A 17,058-nucleotide genomic window follows, 5' to 3' on the forward strand; every position below is an offset into this window, starting at 1 on the left:
GTGATTCTTTGCCTGTTCAGTACCTGGGTGGGAGACCTCCAGCGAACAATTAAGCTTGCTGCTGGAAGTGGTGTTAAGAGACTCTTAGGATCTTCCAGAGGTGTCTGTCCAATAGCACTAGTTGCCTTAGAGCTGGCTCAAACATTGCTCAAGAGTCTACCTTTCACAGATGCGCAAAGATGAATGATGGGGGTGCACGCTTCAAGGAGCCTTCCAACTGTAGGGACCGATTAGAGACGATCCGTAGCATGTGTTCGTTTCCATATACGCCCCGTGTCTCAACGGTAGGACAGAGTCAAATACTGCCTCGACACGTAACAGCGTTATATTAAACCGCAGGACTTGAGGGCTGTTTTGTTTGAATGTTCAAGGCATTGGTAAGAGCGTAGGTCAAGGGCCATTGGTGCATCTCCTGTAACTGGAGTAAAAATGCTATTCAAAGTGCAGTGACTAAAATCGTCATCCACATGTCTCCGTTGTTGATTGCTTTCTGTCTAAGAACGTTCTGTTTTCATGTCCGAACGGGGAGACTTTATCATTCCAACTTGAAGCCACCCTTAAGTCCTCTGAGGTGTGTGTGTGTGTGTGTGTGTGTGTGTGTGTGCTTGCACGTATGGCGTAAAAGGTTTCTTAAACGGAGAGTGAACTTGAAAAAAGTTGCCTCCGCTGCCGCCGCCGCCTCGCACTCCCTGTTCGATTGTAGCAAGAAGGCAGCGGCCGCGGCGCTTGCTGTAGTCGTGGCCGAGTGGTTAAGGTGACGGACTTGAAATCCGTTGGGGTCTCCCCGCGCAGGTTCAAATCCTGCCGACTGCGGCGTCCTTTGCATTTGGTTGCGTGCGTGCGTGTAAAAGGACCAGCGCCGTTTCGTTTTCGCTGGGACCTTTAACACTCTAAATCGCCTGGACCCGCAGCCTGTGAAATCGATTCTTCAGCACCCACGATGGACGCTTTGCCGCTGGACACAGATAACGATGCTTTTCTGCAACGAGCTTTCCAGCTGAATTTTCTCGGCAGCTCCGTACTGAACCTGTTCTCCATTGCAACATAGTGGAGGCTCGTCACGTCTATAGCAAGGCTGTGTAGGACCGCATACGCCACAGTGACTTGTACACAGACCACATGAAAGGCAAGCAAAATACACTTTTAAAATTCCAAAGACTCACAAGGTCAGAGAAACAGCGATGACCTGAACAGATCTGTTACAGAAGTCTAGGTTGACCTTTTTAGAGCTGTAATTGCATTTTTGTTTAATAAAAGATCAAATCTACTCGCATGTACCAGCACCTTACAGTTTATTGATGTTAATTCTGTTTAAGTAATAAGATTGCTAACGATGTTGGACTTTAGCCGGTGTTTTTTAGAACAAATTGCTTACACTTCTGTAAGGAATACGCAGTACGTGCCTTTGTCAGTCATTGCTCACCATACCTGTAACTTTCTTATCTAACTCACTTCCTCAAATGGTGAAGGTCCACAAACATAAATGAAAAAAAAACCCTTGTTGTAGATGAGGTGCACAAAAAAGCAGCCCCTGATAGTGTATAACACATTTATACTATTGCAGAGACACATGTAACATATATATACTGTATATATATGAAACAAAAATAGAAACAGAAACAGGAATCGCTTACTCACCTGGAGAATCTCTGTAGGAATATCTAGCATTTATCAATGGAAATAAAAGCTGCTTTAATACAGTGCATGTTCAAACTCAAACCCTCAGCTGCTGTTCTTGTTTGTTTTGGGACAAATTGCAACTGAGCATCGCATGAGCTGTTACGTACCCTTATCTGTTAGGGAATTTCAAGGGAGGAGTTAGGTCAGAATGGGTAGGCTGCAAAACAACAAGTAAAGATTTATTCCAAGATGAAACGTTGTGGCGGTTTTCTTATCTTTTCAGCATGGACTAAACTTTTACGTGTTCCTTATATGCTATATATGTATATATTAGCACCAATGTCGTTCTTAAAAACTAACATGAAATTGTCAGGGACATTCAGCTATATACAAAGACGAGACAGACAAAGTAATAATTCTGTATTAACGTGGCCTACATATTGACGCAATGATCGAACTAAGTGACGTGTTCTGATTCAGATCCCCTGCAGTTCATGCCAATTAGAACAATAGCAATGCTGAGTCCTCCCCACCCTACTGAGCACAAATTCAGCTGCTCTCCAGTTCTGTTCTGCATGTTTTTTCATTGCAATTGAGCTCGGAGCTGGAGATGATCTCCATACAGTTCTGTGTTCACCAGCCCGCACTTGCGTGCTAATTTACGGGTTGTGGCAAATGCTTTTCTATAGTTCATATACATGACGGCAACCTGTTACCGAGGAACCTGAGAGGTTTAAAAGCCTCACGAGCCAGGCAGGACTCAAACCTACAATCTTCTGATCCGAAGTCAGACGCGTTATCCATTACGCCACTGGCCCATAGAACATGCGCTTGCACTCCACCACAGAGAGCTCTACACTGCTACTAGTAGTACACTTCCCCATCTAAATTTTCACAGCAAGAAACTTGTGTTTCCTACTATTTTTGTCAGGTTTAAAATATCATCTCCTTAAAACAGAAAAAGTGTTGATGTGTTGTGCTGAAATTCCGATTGATTTTGAATTCAAAGAAAAAAGGTTTTCTTCCAAAACACCATGAAATTGTCACATCTTGCAGACAATAGGTGTATTCCATGTTGAAAAGAGAAGAAAGAAAACCATGGAGCCTTTTACAGGTGTGAGGCTTCTTCAGGTGTGAGAAGACCTCACAGTCGAAACGCTGTGTTTCCGTTCTTCTCTTTTCAGCATGCAATAAACCTAGTACTTGTTCCTTTGCAGCCGAGGCATGCTGACGTAGCTACCCAGCTGAACATCTTGCAGACTCTACAGTACTTCTCTCCTGTAGAAGTAAAGCAGGGCTTGCTGGGTGAGCTTTTGCTCCGGTAAATTAGGTCACGTGTCATGTTAAATCACTTCTTCTAAACACAACATTTGCTGGTGCTAGCTTTCCCCATGAAAAGAGACATTTCCCTTACAGTACATGACATATCGTTTTTATTCTATCAATAAGTATAGAAATTAAACAAAAGAAAAAATGGTGTCGCCAAAGAATGCACAGCTCTGTCGCCTTGGGGAGGTGTCAAGGGCATTGAGCTCCTTGGACATGAAAAGTGCCCGATAAATGCCATTTCTCATCATTTCTCTTGGCGTCAGTTCTGCTATTAAATGGGACGGAGGCAACGGGCTCAGAGAGCAGGTTAAGTGCACACCGAACGCAGATGTGTCCAAGTGTCTGTAAAAGCGTGGTGCTCCGCTGGCGCTGTTCCCTAGTGGCTTAAAGTGCCCGCCTAGTAAGCAGGCGATCCTGGGTCTGAATACCAGCGGTGCCTCTCTCCGTGTCTTGCTGTGCCGAATGTATCATTTCAGACAAACATGTACAGCTTGGTTCAGTTTAATGCAAGAATTCATTTCCTTTCTGGAATAACTTGTTTTTGAAGAAATCCATACAGCTTGTGAAAGATGAAATCCATTTCTTGGTTGTCAGTGGAAAAAGATTGCCGGCTGCAAGAAGCGCAAGTGATTGTTTTCTTTGACCATAAACCTGCAAATGTAGGGAGCACAAGCAGCCGTCAGTCTCTGTGGCGCAATCGGTTAGCGCGTTCGGCTGTTAACCGAAAGGTTGGTGGTTCAAGCCCACCCAGGGACGCATGTCTCAGTTTTTCCAATGTAAACATCATCACCGCTAAAGAAGATGGCGCAGAAGGCTCCACAGTCGAAACATTGTGCTTCTTTTCTTCTCTTTTCAGCATGGAGTAAACCTTTGCTTGATCCTTTGCAGCCTACGCATGCTGACACAGCTACCTTTCTCTTAACGCGCCTCAATCATTATTCACCAAAACCATCAGCAGAATGTGTCACCTTTGTGGTGATGTCACTCCTCTGCTTCACAAATGTCCTTAGTGACGGACCATTTCTTTCTGCCATTTTTCCGGAGCGGTTATTGATTGCTCCATCATTTCCCTCATACTTTCCATCCCTAGATTGAAAAAAAAAAAACAGAAACAGGCTGACAGGACGACAATCAAATTGCAAAAACTCATCAAAGCACTCGATAGAGTATTTGAATCCACAAGTAGCTACGAGCAACTTTGTCCTGGCTTGCATGAAAGTCGGAAAATGTCAAAAAGAAAAAGATGGTGGCTTTTTCATATCTGTTCTTTTATTTTTAGTTCGTTGGCTCTTCTGTCCATTGTCCTCCTGCCTGGCTCTTGACCTGTGACTGTCTGAACGCACACATTAGACTTTCAGGCGGGGGATTTGTCCTGAGCCTCTGTGAAAGACCCACCCACCCCCATAAATAACTGCTCTAGAAACACATGAATGCAAAACTAAACCACAGCTTAAAGAGGAGCTCCAACTCAGTGCCATACTAATGTAAACGAAGTAATACTAAGACATGTTCTTATGGATTTGTCTTACCTTGAGATATGTAATTGGATTTCAGGATTAACTTCCTCATTCAATGTACTGGTGATTCTTTGCCTGGTCAGTACCTGGGTGGGAGACCTCCAGCGAACAATTAAGCTTGCTGCTGGAAGTGGTGTTAAGAGACTCTTAGGATCTTCCAGAGGTGTCTGTCCAATAGCACTAGTTGCCTTAGAGCTGGCTCAAACATTGCTCAAGAGTCTACCTTTCACAGATGCGCAAAGATGAATGATGGGGGTGCACGCTTCAAGGAGCCTTCCAACTGTAGGGACCGATTAGAGACGATCCGATCTAATCTCACTCTCACGGTTTGTATAGCCTGGAGCGAAAAGTACCATAAGCGTTCATTTTTGCAGCTACATGGACGTTCTGAATCGTTAAGAAAAAATTGTTGTAAAACCAACAGAAAGCACAGACTGCTATAACTAGTCCTAGTTATATAATGATTTTAAGTTTAATGATAAACTACTGCAAGGAATCGGTCCACCTGAGCAAACAGGATCGTAATGTTGACACTCAATAACGACACTGATATGTGCAGTTCCTGGACGGATAGCCCTCCTGCCCATCAAACAGACTGAGTGACTGTTCGTGTCATTTAGTGATGTCTGACCATTGACAAAGTACAACTATTTTTTTAGGGCGCAAATTAAGTTAGGTAAATCTTTTTGCCCAAAACTGAAGGGGCGACATTCCTCCCTCCCCCCGTGATGCCAGGCCTGTCCCCATCCTATTCCATAATGTCATTATATATAATACCATACAACAGTGACCGATCCTTACTAACTGCATGCGTTAAAATTGCACATCAGCTCATAGCAGGGGGCACATAGCCGCGATGTATTATCAATGTTAAATTTCAACCATAATATCGACAACATTAATAAACGCATACGTTGAGAAAATATTCAACCCAGCATATTTTCCGGTTATATACCACAATGCATTGCTAGTATTCGTTGGTCACGTTTTTCAAACGTAGAAGTATATCCGCAAATATCTCAGCAATCCTCTTTTGACGAGCAAGTATGAACAATAATAATACTATCTGAATACATACAGATCTTTCTTAATATTATTTTGATTAAAATAGTACGTGAATAAGCAAAAAATGGCACATAAAAATAGTGTGAATGGGGAAGATGACACAAAATCGTTTTGCCGTTTCTCTTTTCTTATTCTATGTTGTACTTTCAAACTTTGGGTACTCTTTAATTAGGACAGACTTTATTGCTCAACTGCTATGATGCAAGCCAAATTTTATACATTTATTTCAGCTTTGAGCTCAGTAAACCATTCATTTTTTAGATTATACTAAAGAAGATATTAATCATCATTTATTTGGGAAGTAATATTATATAATTTTCTCCTAGCTGCGGTGCTGAAGTCCCACCCTACATCAACAGAAAAAGAAATAAAGGAGCACGCAACGTGTTACTTGAAGAATGCATATGCAAGGCAGGGGGCCAGGAGATCTGGACACTGAAAATAATAGGTTTTTGGTTCTAACTGTTAGGACAATTAGACAGGGTTTGCAAATAGTGGACAAAAATCGTCTTAACTTCCATTGTAATATTTTTTTTTCTTGGAAATATAGAAGTTGTACATTTTAAAATGTATATTTGAATCAAAATGTGGTTTTGAGTTAGTGTGTTAATGTAATTAGTTTGTGTTTGTCGTTACTATACTGTATATTGCCATGTTACCAGAATTTGTAGCTGAAGTTTAAGACTAGTTGTGTTTTTTATGATTATTGCCCATATGTTGATTGTTGATTGATTGTATACAATGTATAATTTGAAATACATATGTTTCAGGTGTGAATGTGTATTTTCAGAATAAATTTCTAAACCTAATCATTGGCTTGATTTACTAGTTTCTACACCTGTAAAACCTGTCTTTGATGTATAATAGACCTCTACCCATATACGTATAATAGACCTCTAAAGTTATCTGTAACACCTACATTATATGTATAATAGTCCTCTGAATTTATCCGTATAATAGAACTCCAACCATTTACGTATAATGGACATCTAATCATAGACGTATAATTGACGTATAACAGTAGACGTATATTAGAATTTCATTCTAGATGAATTGCAGACCACATTTAGATGTCTAAGGTATGCGTTTAATAGACGTATATTATACGGCTTTTGCCCACTGGGAAGCTCGTTTCTTTCTACCATTATGTCACTATGACAAAATCTGTCTTTAAACACCTTGCTCAGTCTCTGACGAGACTGTCAAAAATTGCTTTCGCCGAGTGTATTGCAAACCGGCGGAAGCGGGGTATTGGGAAAAGTTTTCAACTAGCAATAATCGCGCCTCGGCTAAACCTCACAGTCTATGATACTGCCACTGCGCAAAGCTGACGGTTGCCAGGCAACCGCGGGGATCCTATGGAAATCGTTATCGATCGTCTCATGGCATGTCGTTGCTATAACGCTTCATATTTGTCGTCTTCTTCTTCTTCTAGCTTGAGGTTTTGAAGAATTTCATGACAGACAAGGGCTCCGTTGGGATCAAAGGGCGTTGTGAGAAAACCGTTGCTTATTTTCAGCAGCAGAAATACAACCCTTTAAATACAAGATGACAGAACAATGACGAAGGGCATGCCGGGAGGAACTCATGCACTACAGAGGAAAGGGGGCGGGCACGTACAGTTCACATTCAAGCCACAAGTACTCTTCTTGGATGTTGCACAAACAAATCCTAACGTCTTGAAAGCATTGCAGCATGTTTGTGTCCCACTTCCCGTGGCTGCGGGACGACTGACACGAACGGACAAACACAATCTGTGGCGTTTAGCGTGACATAGTCTTGCAGGCATCGTGCTGTCTCACTGCAATATTATACCGCTGGAGGAAACAGTCCATCTGGCCATGAAACTCATTTGAACGTCTAGCTACAGCAACTAACAATATCATGATTTATTCAGGATGTGTGGAATCAGCACGTCCCGGAGACAGCTTCCGAAATCGTGAGCATTCTCTGGTGGTAGGGGAGTTCAAGATGGCGCTCAGGTGGGAGGTAAAGTTTAGTGGTTGGGGAGTTTTTTTGAGTTTTTCATGACCTGAATGTTAATTTTTGCTTTTTTTGACTACAGAAAAATAAGGACTTAACACTAGTTGTTTAAACTTCAGTTATAATTGAAAGAAAAAAAAACGATTTTTTTTTAGGTTTAAAAAGTCCGATATGAGTAACACTGGGAAAAGAAAAGAGAGTGCTGGGTCTTCGAAGGAGAACTCTAAGATACCTCAATCGTATATGTATAGCACTACAAAAAAATCGATGGCAACTAAAGGGAAAAGTGAAGCAGCTGCAGGGGCAGCAAGAGGGCGGAGGCGCCGCGCGCCCGGCCGACGTGTTGGACCGGTGCCCTTTACGTGCTGAAATAAACACGCGACAGCCCCGAAATGTTTCCAGAGTGCTGTGCACTGAAGACTTGCCTGGTGCTCCTCCGTGCAGATTGTTTGTCCTCCTCCAGTGCGGGACGAGCCAACACAAGGGAGCGCATTCGCCAACATCCAGGCACACAATGCGATTTGGAAAGCAGCTCCTTTCCAAAGAGTTGCACACGAACGATCCTTCAGTCCCGCTCGGGGGGCACGGAACCCCCGCCCCACACAGCTTCAAGTAGCGAGTCAGGCGCCGGGGGTTTCGCTTACGGCCACACCACCCTGAACACGCCCGATCTCGTCTGATCTCGGAAGCTAAGCAGCGTCGGGCCTGGTTAGTACTTGGATGGGAGACTGCCTGGGAATACCAGGTGCTGTAAGCTTTTGCTCTCCCGGCCAGCAGGGGTCGCCGTTGGTGCCGTAGGCTTTGGGAGGAGAACCTGCAGGATGGAAAGGTGATCTATAGCCTCATCTCTAGAGATGTTTTGTTGCTGTGGCATGTGTGTGACCCATATTCAAAAAAAAAAACCCGTCTGTAAAACGAATATCGAAGCTGCCTCTAAATCTGCAAATGAAGATGAGTCGATAAACCACTCGTTTTTCGTATATCTAGACATTTATTCATTTGTTACCGATTTCATTCATTGAGCACGGATACAATAGAGGTACAGCCATTCACTGTTTGACATGTCTGCACTGGTACAGAACCGAGCAATCAGAAAACGGGTGAAACTGTCTTTAGACTCAGCATACAGTTACCACTCGGCCACCTCGTCTAGGAAACTGGGCTGTCCTGACATGGGTTGGCGCACTCCAGTTGATCTTTTTCTTTTTTTTCCCTCATACTCGAGGGTCATTTTCCTGTTCCACATGCGATTTCAACATTTTCCTTGGGAGATGTCAAGCCAGCAAGCCACTGCTGTGGTTCAGTGGCCAGTGTGGAGTTCAGTGGCCCTGTTGTACACAGAAAGCACATTGAGCTCCTTGGACATGAAAAGTTCCAGATAAAAGCCATTTGTCATCCTTTCTCTTGGTGTCGATGTTGCTATTGTATGTAAAGGTGGCAACTTGCTCAGCGAGCAGGCGGAGCACACACCGAATGCAGATGTGTCTGAGTGGTGTGTCCAAGTGGCTGCAAAAGGACAGCACTCCCGGGGCGCCGTGGCTTAGTTGGTTAAAGCGCCTGTCTAGTAAACAGAAAATCCTGGGTCCGAATCCCAGCGGTGCCTTTTTTTGTTCTGTGTTCTCGAACAGAACTGGTCATTATGGACAACCGCATACGTCTAGACTTAATTAAATGCAAGTATTCATTTCCTGTCTTGAACGACTTGTTTTTCTTAAAATGGATGCAACTTGCAAAACATGAAATACAAACCTCGCTAATCAGCGCTCGCGGCTGGCAAAAAAAAAAGAAGTCAGCAATGTTTATTTCTTTAACCTTAAGCATGCTAATGGAGAAGAACCTAGTCGCCACATCACATACATCCGTTTCAACGATAAGAAGGTAACAACTATCCTCACTCCAGAGTAAATCTCACGTTGAGGGCATATTTTTTCCACTTTACCATGAGTCGGGCTCAGCTGCACAGAGGCGAGAGCAGAGCAATGAGGTCAGGGGGATAGGGGAGTCACACGCTGGCGGTTTGAACACGCGGAAGATCACTGAGGGATCCACAGTATGTGGACCCTCCGTGCGCCATCATTCCACACTCCAGACTCTGAATCCTGCCATCCGAGTTAAGATCTCGGCGGAACCTGAAGCGCAGTTCTTTCTTAAAACGTAATCTGGTGAGCATTTCTAGAATCGTAATTGTATAGATGCAGCCTTTAATATGTTGCTAGGTTAAAATTTATGACTTCTTGAACTTCAGTAGGCAACTGCCCTCTTGATTTCGGATTTAATTTCTTTATTACAGGGGCGCTTTTATGATGACAGAGTCAAGTTCAGGTACTTTGCTTGATGGAGGAAGCTCATTTCGGACTCTGTGATCTTCTCACCTGGAAAGGTCTGCTGTACTACTACAAGAGAGAAGTAGAGTCTGGAGGAAGGGACAATTTTATGATGCTTTGGAAGGTAATGTTTTTTTTTTCTTTGAAATCGAAATGAATCAGAATATCAGTGCAAAAGACAAACTCTTGGTTTGGTTTAAAGAGATATGGTTTTAAAACAGACAAAATGTAGAAAACAGGTGTTTCTCACTTTTGGAAAAGAATGGACCGGGGGTAATATTTTACTAGTTGCAGTGCTAAGCTCACTGGGTTACAGCCCTGCAATGTCACACGAGGGCCAGTGGTGCAATGGATAATGTGTCTGACTATGGATTAGGAGTTTGGAGGTTCGACTCCTGTCTGGCGCTGGTTGTTTTTAAACACATCAGCCTACTCCCTAAGTAGTCTGTGCTACTTACTGCATTGTAATCGTACCCAGTAAGAGATTTCCTTCATGTAAATGAACTGCACCTGACAGCTTTAGAAAAACACCTGGGCTCAGTACGGTGCTGAGAGCTCAAGTTGTGTATAATGTAATAATTTAAGTAGAATAGATTCTAATAATATAATGATCCAGTGTGTTGCACTACTTCACTGCTTCACTGCTCTATGCCGTCTGGAAATAAATCCTCAGACAACTTACTGCCCTGGGCATGTACCAATAAATTACAGGAGCACATCTATATATCACTGCGTTGAAGCAGGAGACACAATCACTGCAAATACATCCCAAATACAGTGTTCCAGCACCTTTGACCTCATCCAGAACGTATCATTTCTTGAAAGGAATTGCTGTCCGAATGCACATCTGAATCCCAAACAGAATCTCTAGTAAAATACGATCATTTGTGAAACAGGTAAATGTCTCAGGGGCCCATTCCTCATTCTCAAGACACATGTATGCAGTACGTACATCATGCATTGAGCAATAGGGATTAAAGACACCACAGGTAAGGTTAGAAGACATTCTGACTATATTCTAAAATATTGGACTCATATTCTTATGATGGCAGACATGATGCTGTGTTTAAAATCGGGGTTAATGGACATTATATGACTGTCAATTCTGTTTTGTTTTGGAGACTCTTGGCTGCCTATGTGGTACAGTGCAGCGTGAAGAAAACATTTTCCAAAACTGTGTCAGCTCAAAAGTTGTAAGAAAATCTTTCCAGCTGCTTTAACTCTCCTCATTTTTGTCATTTAATTGTCTGTCGGCACTATGTAGCAGCATTGCATGACAACCCATCTCACCACGGAAAGGAACCTAACAGCTTTTGTAAGAGAGGAGAAAAGGACCTGGCCCGTACGGGACTCGAACCCACAACCTTGGTGTTATTAGCTCTAACCAACTGAGCTAACCAGCCTCACGACAGCAATCCTCTCTGTGCTGCAAAAAATCGAACTCAGGGAATGTCTTTTGCCCTCCTTTGAATTGAAAGCCGTGTAATTCAGTGTCTCCGTCACTATGCTGGGGCACTGGGACCCGCACAGACCTCAGGGTGAGCGCCCCCCCGCCGGCACCATTAACACCGCTTCCAGCTGGAAACTTTGTTTTTCCCTGTAGCTCACCCTCATCCGGGTACTGACCTGGCTCACACCTGCTTAGCTTCAGTGGGTTTTCAGTTGCGAGTTGCAAGGGGATGCAAGTGATGGAGCCGCTCGCTGCAAAAGCCACTGCTTTGGCTGGGAATCGAACCAGAGCCTCCCGCGTGAGAAGCGAGAATTCTACCACTGAACCAACAATGCTCAGTGCCCAGGCCTTCAAAAAAGATGCTTTTTTGGTACTCTGTTAAAAAAGCGTCGACATTACCTCTTTCAAAAGGCTTCACTTTCCTAGTCACATTCCAAGGCTCATTGAACCCCGGCTGTTTCCTCCAGCGGTATAGTATTGCAGTTAGACAGCACGATGCCTGCAAGACTAACCGGCGGAAGCGGGGTATTGGGAAAAGTTTTCAACTAGCAATAATTGCGCCTCGGCTAAACCTCACAGGCTACGATACTGCCACTGCGCAAAGCTGACGGTTGCCAGGCAACCGCGGGGATCCTATGGAAATCGTTATCGATCGTCTCATGGCATGTCGTTGCGGTAACGCTTCATATTTGTCGTCTTCTTCTTCTTCTAGCTTGAGGTTTTGAAGAATTTCATGACAGACAAGGGCTCCGTCGGGAACAAAGGGCGTTGTGAGAAAACCGTTGCTTATTTTCAGCAGCAGAAATACAACCCTTTAAATACAAGATGACAGAACAATGACGAAGGGCATGCCGGGAGGAACTCATGCACTACAGAGGAAAGGGGGCGGGCACGTACAGTTCACATTCAAGCCACAAGTACTCTTCTCGGATGTTGCATAAACAAATCCTAACGTCCTGAAAGCATTGCAGCATGTTTGTGTCCCACTTCCCGTGGCTGCAGGACGACTGACACGAACGGACAAACACAATTTGTGGCGTTTAGCGTGACATAGTCTTGCAGGCATCGTGCTGTATCACTGCAATACTATACCAGCGTCTGTCGAGATCACTTTTGAGTCAGCGCGAAACGCCGTGTGCTGTCAGTTTGATTTCATATTGCTCGTAGGGCGCCCGGCTTTTGTCTGTCAAACGTTAGGTTGCGCTTCTTCATGCTGCATCGTCGGCATGAGTGGAGCTTTTTAATTGTCTGTACTTGTCTTACTGCGCCCCATAAGAAATCGTTTGTCCCCGTTCAAAAGAGATTGTGCGACGTCCTGCAGCGTTCGCAAAGCAAACCTTTGACAGTTTGAAAAGAGGAATTTATTCTGCTTCCTGTGCGTGCAGTAGTTACAAAGTTGAACGTCTTTACACGATCTGCTGCAGTTTTCAGTGGGCGGGCTTTGTCAGATGGCTTGGAAAAACGCACTGTGTTTCGGCTCGGGAAACATCATGAGCAGTGTCCTGCATGTTTTCTGTGTATAGCTGTCTTTTAACGCATACAGAATTCATTCGAAATCATTGATTTCTCCAATTAACAAGGGTCCCTTTTTGAACCTGCCAGAAGCATTCTTTCAATGTAACAGATTTACTCCGGGGAAAGGCAGCATGACATTGAGAGTAGATCAAGCTTTCAGCACCCGTATCGGACTGCGTGTATGCAGACACCGCTCAGAATCCCCTGTAAGATTCTCCTTCAATTCCGTTTTGCAGTGCTTTAGCTCTTTCAAAAGGCTGCGCTTTGCTAGTCACAATCCAAGGCTCATGACAGCATTTGAAACCAATCGCCACTGTGTTGGCCGGGAATCAAACCCGGGTCAACTGCTTGGAAGGCAGCTATGCTCACCACTATACCACCAACGCACGCCCACAGGTGCCCTGCAGGACACCACCAGAGAATGCTCACGATTTCGGAAGCTGTCTCCGGGACGTTCTGATTCCACACATCCTGAATAAATCATGATATTGTTAGTTGCTGTAGCTAGACGTTCAAATGAGTTTCATGGCCAGATGGACTGTTTCCTCCAGCGGTATAGTATTGCAGTGAGACAGCACGATGCCTGCAAGACTATGTCACGCTAAACGCCACAGATTGTGTTTGTGTTGGACAGTTGGACCCTACAGTTGGACCCTCGTCGACAACCTGAATAGCTTATTCAGAAGCAGTGCTGGACCGGGAAAGAACCAGCTTCTTCCCAGGTACAAGAGTGACTTGTGAGGACTCGCGGTCACACTCTGTGCATAGAGACTTTCTACCAGCCAGCCGGACTGCTGGTAGATCCCCTCGGAGCAACGACTGCCCTGTGCGCCGCAGTCAGATTCCTCCGCCCGTCCTACTCCGAGCTGCACCTTGACTGGTTGGCCGGTAGCCAGAGGACGCCGGGACAACGCCCATTGGACAACCGCTGGAACAGAGGCTGCAACAGAGCCTGTCAGCTGGTTTGGTGTTCGTGCCGGGAAATTCCAAATCCATACACAGTGGATAAGTAAACCCCATGTTCTACATTGCGTCTCGAGAATTCAATTGTACCTCAACACAAGTTGTTATCAATTTAATTCATGAGTAATGTATTTACTTCCGAGTTTAGAGTAACAGTGGGTAATAACACTGATTAGCGATTTGGTAACCGAACGATATATATTGACATATATTCTCTGTTGTGTATCTCTTTGTGTTTGCATCTCTTCGGGATTATATACCTTGTATATTGATAACCCTCACAGTAAGGTCTGCCACTCGTATCCAGGCAGACTAGTATATGTTTGGTGCACAATTTATATTAATAAATGTATCTAGTGTATTGAACCCCTGTGTGTGCGTTGTTAGTTGTTCTGACGATTGATTTTCTAAAAGCCCCAACGAACAACCTTGTGATTACTGCTACAATTAATAATTGTCTCAGTAAACCCATCAAACCATTACATTTAATGGCGTCCCTGGGTGGGCGAGTTTAGAATGAAATGAGAATCAGTCGCACAGAATAACTGAAGTTCAGCACAGCACCGCGGCTTCTATACGCGAATACCGGGTGTGCTGATAACTGCGTAAAGAAATCCCCCTGTTTTCTAGCGTTTAGTGTAACGTGTGCTGATTGGAAATCCATCTGCTCGGGTGTCTAGATTCCATACTGTATTTTGGAAAAAGAAAAAAAAAAGTAATACTCTTAAAGTTTCTCTGACGTAATGACAATGGCTGCTAAAATGTCTGAAGTGGAGTCGCTTATAAGTACTATTTCTAGCGACGACAATCCTGGTTACTGGAGTGGTATCGAAAAGTTGAACTTTGATGATATTGAGAAGCTGCAAGTAGATTTAGTAGCTAAGGTAGCGAACCAGCTTAACACAGGAGTGTCTGTGAACGCAGTTCTGGTCCTATCGAGTTTCACCTTAAATCTAGCTAAACAGCTGGAACTGTCTTTGTCCGAGCTGACAAAGTTTCAAAAGCTTCAGGGAACGCTAGAAAGATATAAGGCGGAGCGAGTCGAGTTGTTGGATATAATCAGAGAAAAGAGAGTGAAAAATGAGGAAAGTGAAGACTGACTCAGGGAAGTTTTAGGTAAATTAGATGACTTGTCTGCTAGAGAAACTGCGGCTGAGGTAGCTAGGAGAGACCTGGAAGCGAGCTCGAAAGAAAAAGAAAAAGAAATTGAGAGTTTAAATGAGCTCAGCCAGGAAAGGCAAAAGGAGTCAGATGCTGCCGTACTGGAAGCAAAATAGACTAGATCCCACTTGCATGCCAGCCCACCTAGCAGCCTGGAGCGCTCACCCAGCGCGCCGGGAGGAGGTTTCTCCCGGCCAGGGTCTGTGGTCGGATCGGCATGGGGGAGATCGCCGAGTCCTGCGCGAAACGCAAGGGCGAGTCAATTCAGGCATAGACCCCCTGCTCCTGATCACGGCCGTCTCCCTGCCCGCGGAGAAACCGTAAAAATTAACCTCCACTCCCTGAGGCAGTTAGCCAAAGATGTAGAAAGGTTTGACCCGTCAGTGTCAGGGAATAATGTGGAGACCTACATCGATGAGCTGAGATATACTTTGCAGTTTATGCCCGAAGCGTCCGAACAGGAAAAGGCTATGTAAGTAAGGAAAACTACCAGCCGAGCGGTCCACGAGTGGATGTCTAGACAAGGACCGGAGGTCTGTAATAGCTTCGAGGAGCTGTGTCAGGCAATGATCGGAGAATTTTCGGCTTTTATCGATCCCATAGCTGCCGTGGCTGCTGTGCATTATATTAAGCACGAAAAAGCTGAAGCCCCTCGCGACTATTATCAGAGGCTTAGGCGCACTTATTTTGCAGGGCGGAATGAAGAGGGTTGCGAAGAGAACGTGAATTTCAAAGGTTTATTCATTGCTAATCTGCATCCCTCAGTCAGGAAAATGATTGTGATGCACACACAGCGATGAAAATGGCTGACATTAGAAGGTTGGCTCAAAAAGCCTGGGGAGCTGAAGTCTCTGCTTCCTCAGAGCGAAAACCTGCTAAAACGGCCGTGTTCGCCACTAAAGCCAGCAGGGTTGACGACTCGCCTCAGCTCGAGGCAGCTGAGGTTCCTGAGCTCGCTAAGCCCCGGCGCAAAATAGGCAGGCAGGACCGCACTAAGCGTCAGAGCCGCCGTGAGCGCTACGGGGAAGGCAAGGGCTCAGGCAGAGTCTATCAGAAGACTGGACGAAGGGAGTCGACTGCAGCCCGCCTGGCCAGGCTTGAACAAGCCCTGCCTGAGAGATCAGGACAGGGTAAACCTTCCGCAGCGAATACCAGAAGTGTGAATGAGCTTAGGGGGACCACGCCCCTTCTCACTGGAGGAGGCGGGGATCCGTCCCAAGCCCCTCCCTCAGTCTATCTGATTGGGTGGGAGGGTTCCTGCCTGGAAGAAGGCTGTGACTCTGAGTTGGGCGCTGACCCCGCCCCTGAAGTCAAAGAAAAGGCAGGCTTCCAACAATTCTTAGGGAATCTCAGCCAGAAAGGCAAAGCAAGGCGTATTTATATCAAGGTTTCTCTTGAAAACGTCTTAGATAGAGAAGCACTGATTGACACTGGGGCTGAAATTAGTTTGATGTCAGCCGATCTACTCAGCGAGCTCAAACGAGTAGCGAAAGGAAAAGGCATCAGACTTAAGGTAGAACCGTGTAAGATAGATATTTCCAGCTATACCCAGGATCATGCCAGGATCACACACCGAGTGTGGGTGGCACTTAGGTTCGGGCCAATGAACGTGGTGCATCCTGTTTACATCTCTAGGTTAAAAACAGAGCCACTACTCATTGGCCAAGACGTGCTTGACAGGCTGGAGCCTCTGGTGGACTGCCAGCGTGGAAAATTGTGGGCTCAGGTCAAAAACCCTAAGCCTGTTGCACAGCAAAAAGGGGGATTCAGTGGTTATGCTGTGATCACACAGTGCCCACTGAACACTATAGCTGAGTTGGAGGTTCCTCCTGGTTCCTCTGGACGAGAATAAATGTCTCTTCTTGCTTTCCAAAACTACAGGGAAGTCCTGCCCAGGCCAGCACTCCCACGGTCTCCCAACTACAGGAGCAGTGCTCCGAGCAGCTGCTTGACCCGCCAGGTAAAGCACACCCCCTTTTCATCCCTGAAGAAGAGTGGATCTCCCTGTCCGGTAATGAATGGGAGTCCTTTCTGTGCACCCTGGTACCTCAGGGGGCCCAGGACTACCACCCCATGGTGGTGGGAGGGGGTCCAGGTGGCAGAAGTGCAGGTTGATGATGTAATTCTTAGC

General features: G+C 45.1%; 6 non-coding genes and 1 pseudogene across 6 annotated transcripts; 3 read left to right on the forward strand and 4 right to left on the reverse strand.

Annotated features, from left to right (window-relative positions):
• Nucleotides 1-731: 731 nt before the first annotated feature.
• Nucleotides 732-813, forward strand: trnas-uga (transfer RNA serine (anticodon UGA)). The gene has a single exon. It is a non-coding gene; the product is annotated as a tRNA-Ser (tRNA).
• A 1,552-nt stretch (nt 814-2,365) lies between these two features.
• trnar-ucg (transfer RNA arginine (anticodon UCG)) lies at nt 2,366-2,438 on the reverse strand. Its single transcript has one exon. It is a non-coding gene; the product is annotated as a tRNA-Arg (tRNA).
• A 1,193-nt stretch (nt 2,439-3,631) lies between these two features.
• On the forward strand, nt 3,632-3,705 carry trnan-guu (transfer RNA asparagine (anticodon GUU)). Its single transcript has one exon. It is a non-coding gene; the product is annotated as a tRNA-Asn (tRNA).
• Nucleotides 3,706-6,718: 3,013 nt separating this feature from the next.
• Nucleotides 6,719-6,860, reverse strand: LOC138230886 (U4 spliceosomal RNA). The gene has a single exon (XR_011186480.1). It is a non-coding gene; the product is annotated as a U4 spliceosomal RNA (small nuclear RNA).
• A 1,292-nt stretch (nt 6,861-8,152) lies between these two features.
• On the forward strand, nt 8,153-8,271 carry LOC138230918 (5S ribosomal RNA). The gene has a single exon (XR_011186506.1). It is a non-coding gene; the product is annotated as a 5S ribosomal RNA (ribosomal RNA).
• Nucleotides 8,272-11,741: 3,470 nt separating this feature from the next.
• LOC138230889 (U4 spliceosomal RNA) lies at nt 11,742-11,894 on the reverse strand (annotated as a pseudogene).
• Nucleotides 11,895-13,117: 1,223 nt separating this feature from the next.
• Nucleotides 13,118-13,189, reverse strand: trnag-ucc (transfer RNA glycine (anticodon UCC)). The gene has a single exon. It is a non-coding gene; the product is annotated as a tRNA-Gly (tRNA).
• Nucleotides 13,190-17,058: the final 3,869 nt, after the last annotated feature.

Source organism: Lepisosteus oculatus, unplaced genomic scaffold, assembly GCF_040954835.1.
Source record: "Lepisosteus oculatus isolate fLepOcu1 unplaced genomic scaffold, fLepOcu1.hap2 HAP2_SCAFFOLD_52, whole genome shotgun sequence".
NCBI classification, from domain to species: domain Eukaryota; kingdom Metazoa; phylum Chordata; class Actinopteri; order Semionotiformes; family Lepisosteidae; genus Lepisosteus; species Lepisosteus oculatus.